Genomic DNA, 5,970 nt, shown 5'->3' with positions numbered 1-5,970 from the left:
GGTCTGCAACAATCCACAAATTTCATGATAATTGCGGAAGACAGACCAATAAATGGCTGATATATTTAACACTGAAATTTAGCAATATCTGTCAACACCGTATTTGACATTTTATTGTTGAATGGACATACACATTACAGATAGAATTTAACATCTATAGCTCATAAAACCATATTAAAATACGCAAATATTATTATTATATTTGATTCTATCATCAGACTACCGTATTAAATAGGGCGACCACATGGCCACTGCCTAGTTCTTTTTCCAGAGAGGGAATTCGATTTAGTTTTGCTCAAATAGAGGAGGAGCTGCTGACGCCATCTATTGGATGGACGACAGCATTTGGATACGTGGGAAGTAACGGTCTCGGATATTTGTTATAATTCTTCATTTCTGGTAAACTAAAGACTCAAATCCATTGAAATAACTAGAGGTCCATTTTATTGAAATGACATTGCCTTACAAGCGAGTACCTTAACTTGATAGATTGTAAATAAGAAGTTAATAATCTCAAGTGACGATCAGTTTCACCCATTCCAAAAATCCCTTCTTCCAACTTAGCGCCAACAAAAAAGTAGGTATTCGTGTGTTGTCACCGAGCAGTATAAAAAGATTCTTTTGGTTATTAAAAGTTAAAGAGACAAACGTTAATCATTTATCCTTTTAACTTTAAATTATAAATAAAGTGGTACATTTTTATGATTTTTATTCATCTAAAACCTGAAAAGTTGGCAATTCTGACTGCAACGTGTCCAAGAAATGTCATATTAAAGGATTTCTTGTTATCAGGAAGAAATAGACAACGATGAAAAGCGCCATTTGAAATCACAAGAGACAACCTTTCATCACTTATTATTTCAGCTCATTCAATAACGTTCAGAGTGGAACATCGACGGCGAACCTTCTTCTTGAGAAATCATCGAGTAGGTTGGCAATGTCAACTGCACCGTCCCCAGGGAGGGACAATAATTCGTTCTTTAAATGTTTTTCGTTGCCGAATGATTTTGCTTGAAGCAGAGAATGATATTATGTTCTAGTTCAGTGAGATGTGTCATAAAAAAAAGCGAAGGGTTGCATAAATGAGTCTATTGCAATAATAAATATAAATATCAAGAAACGAAACTTATGAAATATAACATTTAAAAAAATATAAATGATAATAATAATAATAATAATAATAAATAATAATAATAATAATAATAATAATAATAATAAAGGCAAAATCCTCATAGAAGGAGAGGACAAAAAACACCAAGTGATGAAGGACACGACCAGGAAATAAATTATGCAGAGATCTAAGCGCCAGAAGTATGATGAAAAACCATAACACATGGGCAGTGCCAGTAATCTGATACAGCGCAGGAATGAGTAGTGTAGTTGACGAAGGCAGAACTCCGCAGCATAGACCAGAAAATTAGGAAACACATGATAATACACAAAGTGCCACAACCAAGAGCATTTACGGACAGACTACACATAATACGAAAGGAAGGGTGGAGATGACTACTAAGCAATGATGACTGCGTCAACATCGAGAGCAGAGCACTGGGGCAATATCTGAAAATCAGTGAAGACGATTGGCTAAGGAGTGCACGGGAAGAAGGACTGATAAGAATAGACGAAGATCCAGATATATACAGAGACTGACACAACAAACCAATGCGCGTGTTAAAAGTCCTAGACGGAATTTATCTCTCTCTTTACCAACCTCTCTCTCCTCTCTCTCTCTCTCTCTCTCTCTCTCTCTCTCTCTACCAACCAACCGACCTCTGTGTAACTCGCATATCACAATCATCTAAGGTAGCCAAATCAGACTCGTGAATTACAAAAATACATTTATTTAAGAATAAAAGGATCAACTAAATAAATCAAATTCTCAAAAAAACAAAATCGTTAACTGAATAAGTCAAAATCCAAAATCCAATAATGCACCACTATTATTCAAACAGCATTTACACTTAAACAAAATAATACAGGCTATATACAGCCATTCCCAAACAAGGCCGCTTCTCCGACTTGGGCGCTTCTCCAATTTGGTTATCTGCCCTCCCTCCCATTTATGTAGGGGAACAGCTCGTACGTACACAAGCACGAACTTTTTCACAAGACACTCCCCTTGATATGGCGTCACTGGTTCATCACAAGTTCATTGCACTGGAACAGATGTGTGACGTCATAGACAGCTCATTATCACGCCCATAAGAATCTACCTAAAACCAGATCCTTGCATCCGCTCTTGCAATGACACAAACTGCTCATCATATCCGTCCGACTGCACACTACTAAATAAACATTTTATCACCTCAAAATATGCATATACTACCAAACGCATTATACTAATAATACTCATTTCACACGGTGATGGTTACCTGTTGGACGAGTGGACTTCGCGCTTGACTACCAATCTGGTGGTCCGAGTTCGATTCTCGGCTCGGCCAACGGCGAAATCAGAGGAATTTGTTTCTGGTGATAGAAAATTCATTTCTCGAAGGAATGTGGTTCGGATCCACATAAGCTGTAGTCCCGTTGCTAGGTAAACCAAATGGTTCCTAGCCACGTAAAAATATCTAATTCCTTCGGGCCAGCCCTAGGAGAGCTGTTAATTAGCTCAGTGGTCTGGTAAAACTAAGATATACTTAACTTTTTTCACACGGACAGTACACGAGGCAGACCAAAGAACTGGCCAGCGATGAAACATGGCAACAGCTACAGAGGGCGGGGAGAGCGTTAACATGGCAGAAGAGAGAGGAGAGAGAGGAGAGAGAGAGAGAAGAGGAGAGAGAGAGAGAGAGAGAGAGAGAAGAGAGGAGCGAGAGAGAGAGAGATGAGAATTTCTTTAATTTTTAATTAACTTGAAAGGTTTATACTCAAAATGCTTTAGTGTTCTGTCCCTTTCCTAAGTATCTTCATAATGGGATGGTTAATATGTCCAGTAGCCACAAAGAAACATAAAAACCTCCCCAAATGAACATTTCAAAAGACCAGTTAACAGAACAGAGCGGAGGAAGGATATTAGGGGACGACCAGACTCACAGATATATTTCCATTCTTGGAAGGGTCGGGGGTTGGTGTGAATAAAAAAGAAAAAAAGAAAAAAAAAAAACAACTACATGGACAACTTGTCATTTCCGTTTCCAGACCCTGGCATTGACGAAAGCCCCACAGATTTAGCAACGCATTTTGTGCAAAAATACTGCAAGATTGAATATAAAGTAATAGAATAAAAGTCATTTACTTAATATTCATCTTTCTGAACTTTCTACAGATTACTTGAAATAGAAAACTACCTTTAATTCATCTGCGTACATAATATAGATTGGCAGTTTCGACCATCCAGATATACCAACAAAATGAAATTTAACACCGTATGTTTTGGACAGGAATACTACAATTCTGAGGCGTAATAAAATGTTATGCTTAAGGTTTATTTATAACATATTCAGGTTTCTGACCTAACTGGAGTTTACTCGAAATAATAAACTACCTTTAGTTCGTCCACTTTGAAAGCTGTACAGGTTGGCAATTCCGAAAATCCTTCTGTCTCTGTTCGTAGACGTTAAGATCTAGCCATGTCTTACCCTGAACAAATACATGCAGAAATACGTACAGTTCACATGACTTTTTTGGAGGTTGGTGGTGGTGGGGGATTCCTACAAAAATAAACATATCAGTAGGAGGACTAACGTATAAATACGTACACAAAATCATATTATTGATGTTTGAGATATAATCCTAAAATTCATCATAAACAGATTATAAATACAGATTTTTCCTCAACTCATGTATTGAAATTGATGAATAATTAATGATGAATTTTTTATATCAGAACATCACAAAAGTTTTGGAAAATGGATAAAGTAGGAGGGACTTTTGCGTTCATAAAAGCATGAATAGTCACAGGGCGGTTGAAGACAGTCTGGAATAACATATCTTATTTTAGCCAAATTACACCAAAATAATAAAATAAAATATTTTCAATTTGGAAATAACTATAACTGAACTTAATTTTATTCTGGGAGAATTCATTGATATTACTGGCGGGATACTTAATTTTCATTCCCCATAATTACAGAAAAAATGCCCTTCATTAATTTGACCTTATGTAGAGGATTAAGGCAAAAATGATTTGACTGTTGGAGCGTTATGCTATAAATCGGCAATATTCTGCAACTTCGAATGCAATGTATATTCGACACTGACGAGCCAATAAGCTGCGAAGCAATTTAATTTAATTTGCTTTCACACAATTCCTCAGGCTATAGAATTGCTTTTAACGTATCTTGGTCTTATTGCAGCATTGCCTTATTGCAAGGAAATTGCGATATATTGTAATTTCGTCTGCATATTAAGGAAAAGTTGGTTTGTCCGACGAAAAATCCTTAGTCTGTATCCATGCCACTCTTGCGAATTTTCCCTGGATTGCAATATTGCCGTATTGCAAGGGCATTGTAATAAATAGGATAAATAGGAATTTCTGTCGCGTATTCGTGATTAGAATGTCAGCATAATGCATTTTATCACGTTTGAAGCAAAGGTTCCATTACCAGGAGAAAAAGTCCCAATGTCTTGCAAGCATTGTGATGTCGAATCCACATTTCTCATTGAATCCAAGTAGACGACTCCTTTTAATCAGTTCGAAGCTTCCAAAGTTGGGTAAGAACTCCCAAAATCCAATACAATACATTATGCAATTTCTAGTAAATATTTTGTTCCTTTTCACAGAAACGTAATAAGGTTCTAGATCTGATACTTTCAGAGATTTATGTTTTCTTGCAATATTGTAGTATTGGAAACCTATTTTGATAAAAGCGAATCATGCATGCATGCATGCAACCTACTTAAGGCCCAATAGACTTCTTTCTATCCAGTTTCAAAGTAAAGCTGTTTTGCTCCCAAGAAAAAAAAAAAAAAAAAAAAAGAAAAAAAAAAAAAAAAATATCCAGGAACTATTCCAGCCATGTTGAGGGAGGGTTTTTCCTTGTTTTCAACATGTTGTATTGCAACAAATGGTAAAATATTGGAACTTTGCCAGCATTCATTATTAGTAATAAACATCATTTTATCGTTTGAAATTAATGACTATTTCGCTCCCTGTACAGTTTCCTGAGGCTATAGAGAACATTGCCTCTTTGACGAATTTTAAGGTTCTTGCAACATAGCCGTATTGCCCCTACTATTAGTATACTGCATACTGCACCTCCATCAGAACACTGCAGTTAGTGTCGATATGTACTGTCTTTTATAACAGCCTTCTGCGAAAGTCTTCCTGAAATCAATATGATTCCATGACCTGTTCATGACTCTCTTTTGTAATTCAATGATTCTGGTCTAAATATTTTGTCTGATAAGTCTTGACTTAGCTTCATATAAATGAAACGAAACTGTAATGGTCATGTGATTCTAGAAAGCTATCATGTGTTCAAAGGTTGAATGACGCTTCAGTTTGATTCAGTTTGCTCTTCCTAATTAAAGCAGCGACAACCGGGAATATTCCACTAATTATGTTATGAAATAGGATCAAAATGATCAGTTAATAAAATCATACTTCAATCAATAATGTCTTCAATTCTAAGTATTCTCTAAGGCGGCCACTTGGTCACCATATGTTCCTTTCTTTATCCGCAGAACAAATTAGAAGATTTTTGAGACTATAAGCAAGTCGCGAACGCCATCTATTGGCCTCTTAAGAAAATCAGAGCAAATTGAACAGTGCATCTTCAAAGATGGGCGTGAAAGCTAGCTAGATTATTATTATGACAAACTCTTCTTCACTATATAAGGTCATATTTGTGTTAAGATAACTGAATACCGAACCAGTTGGGATAGAAAATTCATAAACAGGAAAATTGACACCAAATTTGGCGAAATTGACGTGGAACTTCATAGACGACATGAAGATCCAGACATTCCAATATAACAAGATTTAGCACCGTATTTTAGACCGAAATAATGCAGTTCTGGGCATAA

This window comes from Macrobrachium nipponense, chromosome 17, assembly GCF_015104395.2.
Source record: "Macrobrachium nipponense isolate FS-2020 chromosome 17, ASM1510439v2, whole genome shotgun sequence".
Taxonomy (NCBI): Eukaryota; Metazoa; Arthropoda; class Malacostraca; order Decapoda; family Palaemonidae; genus Macrobrachium; species Macrobrachium nipponense.
This window is presented reverse-complemented; position numbering follows the sequence as displayed.